Source organism: Calonectris borealis, chromosome 33 (assembly GCF_964195595.1).
Source record: "Calonectris borealis chromosome 33, bCalBor7.hap1.2, whole genome shotgun sequence".
Lineage (NCBI taxonomy): Eukaryota > Metazoa > Chordata > Aves > Procellariiformes > Procellariidae > Calonectris > Calonectris borealis.
This window is the reverse complement of record NC_134344.1, coordinates 611,417-624,283: the sequence shown is the minus strand read 5'-3', so window position 1 is coordinate 624,283 and position 12,867 is coordinate 611,417. Positions and strand designations below refer to the sequence as shown.

The 12,867-nt window shown below is 69.4% G+C and overlaps 1 protein-coding gene and 1 pseudogene across 1 annotated transcript in view; one reads left to right on the top strand and one right to left on the bottom strand.

Annotated features, from left to right (window-relative positions):
- LOC142074173 (uncharacterized) overlaps window positions 1-12,867 on the top strand; it is a 227,996-nt gene that overhangs the window by 142,213 nt on the left and 72,916 nt on the right. The gene's annotated exons all lie outside the window — the stretch shown is intronic.
- LOC142074201 (uncharacterized) lies at window positions 969-12,819 on the bottom strand (annotated as a pseudogene).

The window sequence follows — 12,867 nt, the reverse complement described above, 5'->3', positions numbered from 1 at the left end:
GGCTTCGCGGCGAGGCCCCCGGCCCCACCACGCACAGGGCCCCCGGCCCCTCGACGCCGGGCCCCTCGACGCCGGGCCCCTCGACGCACAGGCCCCGGCCCCACCACGCACAGGCCCCCCGGTCCCTCGACCCCCCCAGCCCGGCCGCTCTCCGGGCCCCGGCGCCGCCAGGCGAGGCCGGGCCGGCCCCGCGAGACCCCCCGCCGGTGGCCTCCGCCCGCGCTACCCCGGTACCTGCGGGCCCAGCCCGGGCCGGCGGCGGAGGCGGCTGCGGCTCCTGCCCCGTCCCCCGCTGCCGTCCGGGCGCTGCCGCGGCCTCGCCGGTGCCGGGCGGACAATGGAGGCGGCGGCGGCGGCGCTGACCCAGGAAGTTCAACCCCCGGGGGCTGCTCGGAGGAAGGCGGCGGCCCCGGCCCGGCCCCCATCGCCATTCCCCAGCCCCCAAGCCCCCGCCACCCAGCCCCGCCGGCCTTGCTCAGCCCTCCCCCCCGCGGTGTTCGGGGCAGGGCCGCTTCTCCTGTGGCCCCGACCCTTCTCACCAGGACGGCGACGTGCTGCCCGCCCCCCACTTCGGGGAGGGGCCCCCTTCTTGCCCTCGCCCTGCCCGCGGCCAGACCCGCTGCCGCAGGAGGACAGAGCCGAGGATGCCGCGCTTGCCAAGGGCGCCCGCAGCGGGAGCAGCTGCCCTGGCCGGCGGTGCCGGGGTCCCGCGGGGCCGGCATCCCCCCGACCCTGGGAGCAGCCCAGAGACCCAAACCCTGGGCTGGGGGGGCCCGCAGGCTCCCGGTCCCCTCAGCAGCATTAGACCCCCTCCCCGATGCGCCCCCCTTCCCCGCTGCACGACTCCACGTCCGGACAAGAAAGTCCTGGGGGGGCGAGGGGACCCCCCAGCTGCGCATTTTGGCCGCGACAGCCCCCGCAACCCCCCGTCCTGAACCCGGGGAAAACACAGGTGTGCACAGCCCGCGGCCGGTACAGCAGCTCTTTACTATGGCAGGCAGGGAAAGGAAAGGGATCGCGCGCCCCGGCACGCCGAGCACCGGGCTGGAGCTGAAATTACCTTGCCAGCGGCCTTGCTGGAGCTGCTCCGACAGCCCTGTTTGCGGAGGACTGTTGCCAAATTAATGAGTTACAGGACCCTTTGTGCTCGTGCAGGGAGGAGAAAGCTGCACCACGAGGCTCTCGTCGCAGCACTCTGCTTCGGGGTCCCCCCTTTCCACCCCCCAAACCCCATGGCGAAACACAGGCAGGTAAAAGGCTCGGCCCCATCTACACAACGGCCACAACATGGACACAGCACGGCGGAAAGGCGGCTCGAGGCATCCTGAGGCCTCGGCCCCGTGGCAGGGAGCAAACCACAGCTGCCCGTCCAGCACGGGCTTCCCACATTTCCGGCTGGGACAGGGTCAAGGAATCCTGGTAGGCTGCCCGTGACGTCCCCGTTTGGCACGGGAGAAGCGAAACGTCCCCTCGAGTCCATCCCCACTGCGGCTCCTCTCCCACCGGTGCCCGCTCAGGCTCGGGAGGGTCTCGGCTGCCCGCGCCGCTCAGGCTCGGCAAGGCTTCTGCTCCTCCACCGTGGCTAGAAGCCCCTGGGGCCCCCCGAGCCGCCTCCAGCTGCGCCCGGCTCAGCCCCCAGAAAGCAGCAGGGCCGGACGCCTGGAGGAGGAGCAGCGGCGGGCTCCTATCCCAGGTGGATCCGCTGGTGCCTGATGAGGGCAGACTTGTCGTGGAAGCTCTTCCCACAGTCGCCGCACTTGTAGGCTTCTCCTCGGTGTGGGTGTGCAGGTGGATGATGAGGGACGAGCTCTCGCAGAAGCTCATCCTGCAGTGGGGGGCACTGGTGGAGCTTCTCCCTGGTGTGGATGTGCTGGTGGACAATGAGGGCCAAGCTCTGCCTGAAGCTCTTCCCGCACTGGGAGCACTTATAGGGCCACTAGCCGGTGTGGGTGCGCTGGTGGACGAGGAGGTCCGTGCTCCGCCTGAAGCTCTTCCCACACTGGGAGCACTTGTAGGGCCGCTCCCCGGTGTGGATGCGCTGGTGGACGACGAGGGCCCAGCTCCGCCTGAAGCTGTTCCCGCAGTCAGGGCACTTGTAGGGCCGCTCCCCGGTGTGGATGCGCTGGTGGACGACGAGAGCTGAGCTCCGCCTGAAGCTGTTCCCGCAGTCAGGGCACTTGTAGGGCCGCTCCCCGGTGTGGATGCGCTGGTGGACGACGAGTGCCGAGCTCCGCCTGAAGGTCTTCCCGCAGTCAGGGCACTTGTAGGGCCGCTCCCCGGTGTGGGTGCGCTGGTGGACGATGAGAGCCGAGGTCCGCCTGAAGCTCCTCCCACAGTCAGGGCACTTGTAGGGCCACTCACTGGTGTGGATGCGCTGGTGGACGACGAGAGCCGAGGTCCGCCTGAAGGTCTTCCCGCAGTCGGGGCACTTGTAGGGCCGCTCGCCGGTGTGGGTGCGCTGGTGGATGATGAGGGCTGAGCTCCACCTGAAACTCTTCCCGCAGTCAGGGCACTTGTAGGGCCGCTTGCTGGTGTGGATGCGCTGGTGGGCGACGAAGGCCGAGCTCTGGCTGAAGTTCTTCCCGCACTTGGCGCAGGTGTAGGACCGCTCACCAGTGTGCAGCCACTGGTGCTTTGTCAGGTCCAAGCTCTGCTTGAAGCTCTTCCCGCAGTCGGTGCACTTGTAGGGCCGCTCGCCCAGGTGGATCTGCCAGTGCCTGACGAGGGCCGAGCTGCGCTTGAAACTCTTCCCGCACTGGGAGCACTGGTAGGGACACTCGCCAGTGTGGTTGCGTTGGTGGACGACGAGGGCCGAGCTCCACCTGAAGCTCTTCCCGCACTGGGAGCACTGGTAGGGCCGCTCGCCGGTGTGGTTGCGTTGGTGGACGACGAGGGCCGAGCTCCACCTGAAGCTCTTCCCGCACTGGGAGCACTTGTAGGGCCGCTCGCCGGTGTGGGTGCGCTGGTGGATGGCGAGGGCCCAGCTCCGGCTGAAGCTCTTCTCGCACTGGGAACAGTTGTAGGGCCTCTCACCAGTGTGGGTGCGCTGGTGGATGACGAGCCCTGAGTTCCACCTGAAGCTCTTCCCGCAGTCAGTGCACTTGTAGGGCTTCTGGCTGGGGGGGTGCAGGGCCGGGCTGGCAGCGGCGGCGCTCACCTCCTTCCCGCTATCCTGGCAGCTCTGTGGGCTCCTGCCGGCGTGTGTGTGCTGGTCCTGCAGCAGGTTGGTGCTCAGGCCGAAGCTCTTGCCGCAGTCGAGGCAGGCGAAGGGCTTCTCCCCGCTGTGGCTGCACCGGTGTGCCAGCAGCGCAGTGCTCTGCGCGAAGCTCTTGCCGCACTCCACGCAGCTGTTGGGGTGTTCCTCGGCAGAGGCCTGCTGACGCATGACCGTCTCCTTGCGCTTCTGCCCCCCGCGCCCGCGGCCCCCTGCCTCGGCCTCCCCGCCATCCCGGGGGGCCGGCTGCCCCTCCGCCCGGCCCTGGCCCCTCGGGGGCCTGCCGTGCTCGGGCTGGGGGGCCGCGGACCCTCTGCAGCGCTTCGGCGACATGGCGGGGGGCTCCCCGAGCCGGGGGCGTCCCCGTGCCGTCCCCACCTGTGGCGACAAGGGGAGAAACCAAACGTGAGTCGCTCCCCCTGAAAGGCCGCGTTGGGGGATGCCCACCCTCCGGCACCCCCCAGCTCGGGGCGCCCGAGCGGCCACGAGCCCTGGCAGCCCCCACAGCGAGGACGAACCCGGGACGGGTCGGGGCTGGCTTTAGGGAGGGAAATTCCGAGTCCAGCCTTTCCTGGGGCCCTCGAGGCGCCGGCGCCCGGCTTCAAGGGGCCTCGGCGCTCCGGCGGCGTGCCGAGTCGCCGGGGCGGTTCGCCCGGGCTTGGCGGTGCGCGGTGCTGCGGGAGCAGCCCAGGCCGGCTGGCGGCGGCAGGGACGTGCCAGGGAGACGCCGCGACTCGGCTCGGGGGCAGCGGGAACCTTCCTGGCGCCCCAAATGGCGCCTGGCGGCTCGGCTTCGCGGCGAGGCCCCCGGCCCCAGCACGCACAGGGCCCCGGCCCCTCGATCCCGGCCCCGGCCACTCTCCGGGCCCCAGCACCGCCAGACGGGGCCGGGCCGGGCACGCGGGACCCCGCGCCGGTGGCCTCCGCCCGCGCTGCCCCGATACCTCAGGACCCGGGCCGGACCGGCTGGAGCTGCGGCTCCTGCCCCGTCCCCGTCCCCCGCTGCCGTCCGGGCGCTGCGGCGGCCTCGCCGGTGCCAGGCGCACAATGGAGGCGGCGGCGGCGCCGACCCAGGAAGTTCAACCCCCGGGGGCTGCTCGGAGGAAGGCGGTGCCGGCGAGGGGAAGGCCCCGGCCCCGGCCCCGGCCCGGCCCCCATCGCCATTCCCCAGCCCCCAAGCCCCCGCCACCCAGCACCCCCGGGCCCCCCCGGCCCTGCTCACCCAACCCCCCGCGGCGTTCGGGGCAGGGTCGCTTCTCCTGTGGCCCCGACCCGCACCCCGACCCTTCTCACCAGGACGGCGACGTGCTGCCCGCCCCCCACTTCGGGGAGGGGCCCCCTTCTTGCCCTCGCCCTGCCCGCGGCCAGACCCGCTGCCGCAGGAGGACAGAGCCGAGGATGCCGCGCTTGCCAAGGGCGCCCGCAGCGGGAGCAGCCGCCCTGGCCGGCGGTGCCGGGGTCCCGCGGGCCCGGCATCCCCCCGACCCTGGGAGCAGCCCAGAGACCCAAACCCTGGGCTGGGGGGGCCCGCAGGCTCCCGGTCCCCTCAGCAGCATTAGACCCCCTCCCCGATGCGCCGCCCTTCCCCGCTGCACGACTCCACATCCGGACAAGAAAGTCCTGGGGGAGCTGGGAGACCCCCCAGCTGCGCATTTTGGCCGCGACAGCCCCCGCAACCCCCCGTCCTGAACCCGGGGAAAACACAGGCGTGCACAGCCCGCGGCCGGTACAGCAGCTCTTTACTATGGCAGGCAGGGAAAGGAAAGGGATCGCGCGCCCTGGCACGCCGAGCACCGGGCTGGAGCTGAAATTACCTTGCCAGTGGCCTTGCTGGAGCTGCTCCGACAGCCCTGTTTGCGGAGGACGGTTGCCAAATTAATGAGTTACAGGACCCTTTGTGCTCGTGCAGGGAGGAGAAAGCTGCACCATGAGGCTCTCGTCGCAGCACTCTGCTTCGGGGTCCCCCCCTTTCCACCCCCCAAACCCCATGGCGAAACACAGGCAGGTAAAAGGCTCGGCCCCATCTACACAACGGCCACAACATGGACACAGCACGGCGGAAAGGCGGCTCGAGGCGTCCTGAGGCCTCGGCCCCGTGGCAGGGAGCAAACCACAGCTGCCCGTCCGGCACGGGCTTCCCACATTTCCGGCTGGGACAGGGTCAAGGAATCCTGGTAGGCTGCCCGTGACGTCCCCGTTTGGCACGGGAGAAGCGAAAAGTCCCCTCGAGTCCATCCCCACTGCGGCTCCTCTCCCACCGGTGCCCGCTCAGGCTCGGGAGGGTCTCGGCTGCCTGCGCCGCTCAGGCTCGGCAAGGCTCCTGCTCCCCCACCACTGGTGGAAGCCCCCGGGGCCCCCTGAGCCGCCTCCAGCTCTGCCCGGCTCAGCCCCCCAGAAGCAGTGGGGCTGGACGCCCGGAGGAGGAGCAGCGGCAGGCGCCTATCCCAGGTGGATCCGCTGGTGCTTGATGAGGGCAGACTTGTCGCGGAAGCTCTTCCCACAGTCGCCACACTTGTAGGGCCTCTCTCCGGTGTGGGTGCGCAGGTGGGAGTTGAGAGATGAGGTCTGCTTGAAGCTCTTCCCGCAGTGCGGGCACTGGTAGGGCTTCTCCCCGGTGTGGATGCGCTGGTGCCTGATGAGGGCCGAGCTCTCGCGGAAGCTCTTGCTGCAGTCACCGCACTTGTAGGGCTTCTCCCCGGTGTGGATGCGCTGGTGAGAGATGAGTAATGAGCTCTGCTTGAAGCTCTTCCCACAGTGAGAGCAATGATAGGGGGTCTCCCCAGTGTGGGTGCGCAGGTGGGTGATGAGGGGTGACCTCTCGCAGAAGCTCATCCTGCAGTGGGGGCACTGGTAGGGCTTCTCCCCGGTGTGGATGCGCTGGTGGCGGATCAGGGCCGAGGTCTCGAAGAAGCTCTTCCCGCAGTCGCCGCACTGGTAGGGCTTGTTCCCAGTGTGGATGCGCTGGTGGGTGATGAGTAATGAGCTCTGCTTGAAGCTTTTCCCGCAGTCGCCACACTGGTAGGGGGTCTCCCCAGTGTGGGTGCGCAGGTGGATGATGAGGGCCGAGCTCTGCTTGAAGCTCTTCCCACAGTGGGAGCACTGGTAGGGCTTCTCCCCGGTATGGATGCGCTGGTGGCAGATCATGGCCGAGCGGTCAGAGAAGCTCTTCCCGCAGTTGCTGCAGTGGTAGGGCTTGTCTCCAGTGTGGATGCGCTGGTGGTTGAGGAAGGACGAGCTGTAGGTGAAGCTCTTCCCGCAGTCGGCGCACTGGTAGGGCCGCTCGCCCAGGTGGGTCCGCCGGTGCAGGTTGAGGCTGGAGCTGCTCCTGAAGCTCTTCCCGCACTGGGAGCACTTGTAGGGCCGCTCGCCGGTGTGGATGCGCTGGTGGATGACGAGGTCCCAGCTCTGGCTGAAGCTCTTCTTGCACTTGCTGCAGGCATAGGGCCGCTCCCCGGTGTGGATGCGCTGGTGGACGACGAGGATTGAGCTCCGGCTGAAGCTCTTCCCGCACTTGGCACAGGTGTAGGGCCGCTCGCCGGAGTGCAGCCGCTGGTGATTCGCCAGGCCCGAGCTCTGATCAAAGCTCTTCCCGCAGTCGGTGCACTTGTAGGGCTTCTGCCTGGCGGGGCGCGGGGCCGGGCTGGCAACGGCGGCGCCCATCTCCTTCCCGCCGTCCTGGCAGCTCTGCGGGCTCCCACTGCCGTGGCTGCACTGGTGTGCCAGCAGCGCAGTGCTCTGCGCGAAGCTCTTGCCGCACTCCACGCAGCTGTTGGGGTGTTCCTCGGCAGAGGCCTGCTGACGCATGACCGTCTCCTTGCGCTTCTGCCGTCCGCGCCCGCGCCCGCCCGCCTCGGCCTCCCCGCCATCCCGGGGGGCCGGCTGCCCCTCCGCCCGGCCCTGGCCCCTCGGGGGCCTGCCGTGCTCGGGCTGGGGGGCCGCGGACCCTCTGCAGCGCTTCGGCGACATGGCGGGGGGCTCCCCGAGCCGGGGGCGTCCCCGTGCCGTCCCCACCTGCGGCGACAAGGGGAGAAGCCAAACGTAAGTCGCTCCCCCTGAAAGGCCGCGTTGGGGGATGCCCACCCTCCGGCACCCCCCAGCTCGGGGCGCCCGAGCGGCCACGAGCCCTGGCAGCCCCCACAGCGAGGACGAACCCGGGACGGGTCGGGGCTGGCTTTAGGGAGGGAAATTCCGAGTCCAGCCTTTCCTGGGGCCCTCGAGGCGCCGGTGCCCGGCTTCAAGGGGCCTCGGCGCTCCGGCGGCGTGCCGAGTCGCCGGGGCGGTTCGCCCGGGCTTGGCGGTGCGCGGTGCTGCGGGAGCAGCCCAGGCCGGCTGGCGGCGGCAGGGACGTGCCAGGGAGACGCCGCGACTCGGCTCGGGGGCAGCGGGAACCTCCCTGGCGCCCCAAATGGCGCCTGGCGGCCCGGCTTCGCGGCGAGGCCCCCGGCCCCACCACGCACAGGCCCCCCGGCCCCTCGACCCCCCCAGCCCGGCCGCTCTCCGGGCCCCGTCGCCGCCAGGCGAGGCCGGGCCGGGCCGGCCCCGCGGGACCCCCCGCCGGTGGCCTCCGCCCGCGCTACCCCGGTACCTGCGGGCCCGGCCCGGGCCGGCGGCGGCTGCGGCTCCTGCCCCGTCCCCGTCCCCCGCTGCCGTCCGGGCGCTGCGCGGCCTCGCCGGTGCCGGGCGGACAATGGAGGCGGCGGCGGAGACGCTGACCCAGGAAGTTCAACCCCCGGGGGCTGCTCGGAGGAAGGCGGCGGCGGTGGGGGGAAGACCCCGGCCCCGGCCCCGGCCCGGCCCCCATCGCCATTCCCCAGCCCCCAAGCACCCGCCACCCAGCACCCCCGGGCCCCCCCGGCCCTGCTCACCCACCCCCCCGCGGCGTTCGGGACAGGGTCGCTTCTCCTGTGGCCCCGACCCGCACCCCGACCCTTCTCACCAGGACGGCGACGTGCTGCCCGCCCCCCACTTCGGGGAGGGGCCCCCTTCTTGCCCTCGCCCTGCCCGCGGCCAGACCCGCTGCCGGAGGAGGACAGAGCCGAGGATGCCGCGCTTGCCAAGGGCGCCCGCAGCGGGAGCAGCCGCCCTGGCCGGCGGAAACCTGAACCCGGGGAAAACACAGGCGTGCACAGCCCGCGGCTGGTACAGCAGCTCTTTACTATGGCAGGCAGGGAAAGGAAAGGGATCGCGCGCCCCGGCACGCCGAGCACCGGGCTGGAGCTGAAATTACCTTGCCAGCGGCCTTGCTGGAGCTGCTCCGACAGCCCTGTTTGCGGAGGACTGTTGCCAAATTAATGAGTTACAGGACCCTTTGTGCTCGTGCAGGGAGGAGAAAGCTGCACCGCGAGGCTCACGCCACAGGACTCTGCTTCGGGCTCCCCCCCTTTCCACCCCCCAAACCCCATGGCGAAACACAGGCAGGTAAAAGGCTCGGCCCCATCTACACAACGGCCACAACATGGACGCAGCGTGGCAGAAAGGCGGCTCGGGGTGTCCCAAGGCCTCGGCCCCGCGGCACGGAGCAAGACACAGCTGCCTGCCTGGCACGGGCTTCCCACAGCTCTGTGCGGACAGGGTCAAGGAATCCTGGCGGGCTGCCGGTGCCATGTCCCTGTTCGGCACGGGAGAAGCGAAACGTCCCCTCGAGTCCATCCCCACTGCGGCTCCTCTCCCACCGGTGCCCACTCAGGCTCGGGAGGGTCTTGGCTGCTCGTGCCGCTCAGGCTCGTCAAGGCTCCTGCTCCCCCGCTGCGGCTGGAAGCCCCCGGGGCCCCCCGAGCCGCCTCCAGCTCCGTCCGGCTCAGTCCCCTGAAAGCAGCGGGGCTCGATGCCTGGTAGAGGAGCAGCGGCGAGCGCCTATCCCAGGTGGATCCGCTGGTGCCTGATGAGGGCCGAGCTGACGATGAAGCTCTTCCCGCAGTCTCCGCACTTGTAGGGCTTCTCTCCGGTGTGGGTGCGCTGGTGGGTGATGAGGGACGAGCTCTGCTTGAAGCTCTTCCCACAGTGGGGGCACTGGTAGGGCGTCTCGCCGGTGTGGATGCGCTGGTGCCGGATGAGGGCCGAGCTCTCAAAGAAGCTCTTCCCACAGCCAGCGCACTGGTAGGGCTTGTCCCCGGTGTGGGTGCGCTGGTGTTTGAGGAAGGCTGAGCTGTAGCTGAAGCTCTTCCCGCAGTCGGCGCACTTGTAGGGCCGCTCGCCTAGGTGGGTCCGCTGGTGCGTGTTGAGGTTGGAGCTGCGGTTAAAGCTCTTCCCGCACTGGGAGCACTTGTAGGGCCGCTCGCCGGTGTGGATGCGCTGGTGGACGACAAGGTCCGAGCTCCAGCTGAAGCTCTTCCCGCACTTGGTGCAGGCGTAGGGCCGCTCGCCGGCGTGCAGCCTCTGGTGCTTCGCCAGGTCCGAGCTCTGGCCGAAGCTCTTCCCGCAGTCAGGGCACTTGTAGGGCCTGTCTCCACTGTGGATGCGCTGGTGGGCGTTGCGGTTTGAGCTGCGGGTGAAGCTCTTCCCGCAGTCCAGGCACTTGTAGGGCTTCTCTCCCGTGTGCAGCCGCTGGTGGATCAGCAGCTCCGACCGCCGGGAGAAGGTCTTCTCGCACTGCCCGCAGGTTTTTGGCGCGTCCCCCCGCCGTGCCCGCCGCTCCCCTCGGCCGCTGGCTGCCGCCCCGTCGCAGCGGTGCAACGCCGGCCGCTCCTCGGGGGGACTCTGGGGGTCCCAGGGGGGGCCACAGTGGCTCTGGCAGGCGTCCTCGAGCACAGGGCTCTGGGGGACGCCCTCCTCGGCCCCCTGGGACAGGATGACGTCCAGCTCTGCCAGCTCGGGGCCGTCCGCCTTGGGAGCCTCCTCCTCGTTCTCGCTCCCCGTCCCGTCATCTGCTGGGGCAGAGAGAGTCAACGCTCATGGGAGTGATTCCCGGTGCGAAGGCGAAAAAGGGGGAACCTGAACAATTTGGGCGGCCAAAGGCTGATCCCAGAACAGAGGGTAAGAAAGCTCTTCCCAACCCCAGCCCAGCGGCTCCACGCCCGGGTACCTGCCAGCTTGGGACGCTCCCTGAGGCAGGGGCTGCCACAGGGCCACCGCTAAAACCTCTGTCCCATTTGGGGTGGGGTTCCGGCTCACCTGTGGGGGCCACCCTGAGGATCTCCCATTCCTTGGAGTCGTTTGGGTCCGGCACCCCCAGCTCTTCCTCCAGCTCCAGCCGGGAGATGACGTTGGGCTTGGGAATCGGGAAGTCTGCTCCGGAAAAAGGGGGAAAGAAGACACAGGGTCTGTTACGGGTCTGTTACGTGGGGTTTATTAAACAGTATGTGTGTGCGTATATACACACACACTTTTTAAAGGAAATATGGCATTTTGCGTTCAGGCAAGCAGCTGGGAGAGAAAGGCAATAAAAGGCATTTCCAGCCAGCAGACCATGGCTGCTTGGCAGGTAACCTCACTTGCGGCATCTCCCGTCTTCCGAGGAGGAATGTGCCATCCCAGCACCACATTCCTCTGCACCCAACGCCTTAAAAAACAAAACTCTCACAAGAATTGCGCTTTCTTTTCCCCCTGCACCCACCAGCTAAAAAGCACGCGCCACGTTGTGCCAAGAGGGCTCACGATGCCAAAGGCAGGGGCCCAACCCCGTGGTGCTGGCTGTGCCAACGCACGGTGGCGACAGCTTTTGTTCTTGCCGTGCCTGCAGGATGCATCTTTTTCGGCAGCGGATTATTTTTCGGTGGCGAAGCCCGGCGCGTGGCAGGGCAGGCGGCAGCATGCTGCGGGGAGCGGGAGCAGGCGAGGACACCAGCCTTACCCAGCAGGATCAGGGACTCGTAGCTCTCCTGCATGATGCCGACGCCGCTTCGAAGCCCGGCAGCACCTGCAAGAGAGGGAAAGGGGGTTCAGGGGCACCTCCCGGCGTGGGCACAGAGCAGCCGCGTCCCCTGCTCTTGCTGTGGTCCCCGCTAACCGGGCCTGGGTGGCTGCTTAGGCAGATATGGGGGGCCGCTAGCAGGGCCCCCCCGCTCCCGGCTAAGGATGCAGGCAGCTGAGCATCTCCCCTCCGCGGCCTCCCCGCGAGCGGGGCCGGAGCGGGGGCACCCGCGGGCTCAGCAGCCCCTCCCCGGCTCCGCAGAGGGACCCCCAGCACCCCGGTACCTGCGGGCGGCGGGGCAGAGCCGGGCGGGGGCTATGCTCCGGGGGCTGCAGGGGCCGGGGCTCCCCCGCTCCGGGCTGCTCGGGGACGCGCCGCCGCCGGCCCCGCGGCTGCTCCGCCCGGGCTCCCGGATGGAGGAGCCGCCGGTGACCCAGGAAGTTCAGCCTCCGCCGCGGCGACCGGGGAGGCGCGGAGGGAAGCGGGGGCGAGGAGCGGCGGCGCTTCCCCCCTCCATCCCCCCCCTCCCGGCGGGGGCAGACGAACCGCCCCTGCGCTCCTGCCCGTGCCCGGCCCCGTCCCGCCTGCATCCCCCTCCCTGTCCTCGTCCCCACCCTTGTCCTCATCCCATCTGCATCCCCGGCCTCATCTCCATCCTCGTCCTCATCCCATCTCCATCCCCATCCCCGTCCTTGTCCCTGTTTCTGCCTGCATCCCTGTCTCCATCCCCATCCTCTTCCCATCTGCATCCCCATCCTTGTCCTCATCCCTGTTCCCACCTGCATCCCCATCCCCGCTTGCATCCCCATCCCCTTCTGCATCTCCATCCCTGTCTTTATCCTCATTCCTGTCCCGTTCCCTTCCCCACCTGCATCCATGTCTCCCCCATCCCCTGCCCTGTCCCCATCCCTGTCCACGTCCTGGCTCCGCAGCGTCACCTGGCAGCAGAGTGACAGCAAGGGGTGGGCAAAGGGGGACAAACCCTCTCTGGCCTCGCACCTGCAAACAACAGCCCAGGGAACGGTGGGGCCCTACGACAACCGGGCTCAGGAGGGACCCAGGGAGCTTGGCGTCCAACCCACCCTCCTCCAGCCGAGGAGGCTTCTCGGGGGCTTCCTCGGGGCTTTGTCCAGCCTGGCCTGGCCGAGCTCCATGGATGGGGACAGCGCAGCCACCCCGGCTGCCCCGCTTGGCCGTCCTCAGGGAAAAGCTGCTCGTAGCCAGCGGAGACCCGTCCTCTTCCAGTTCGCGCTCATCATCTCCCATCCTCTGTGTGGCTGAGGGCTTTGCCAGGCTCTGGGAGAGCTGTGGGTGCTCACGGTGTTCCCGGCGCGACCCAGGGGACCCCCATCTCCGAGCTGGCCCTGCAGCTGCCCCCCTCGCCCCTGGCTCGCCCGCCCCCCCTCGCTGCATAGTGAAGCCCCACAGCCCCCACGGGACCCCAGTTCCGCCTCAAAAAGACACTGCAGGAGCTGCGCAGGTTGGTGGCGAGCCGCAAGATGCCTCCGATACCCAAAACTCAAAGACTCGCATTGTGCCCCAGCCTCTGCATCCACCTTTTTGGGTGAAAACCACCAAATTCCTTTGCTTTCTCCCACCTCAGTTTCCCCACCTGTGAAACGAGAGGAGCCACTTGCTCACAGCGGCTTCTGGGCTGGGAGCCGTCTGGGTCAGCCTCCGCTCGGCAGGGAGGGCTCAGGAGAGAATTGGGGTTTGACAAGGCCCCCGGGGACCCCCAGTGCCGGAGGGAGTGTCTTGGGTGACACTTTGCCCCGGATCCATTCCCCGCCGCCCCACCCCAGCC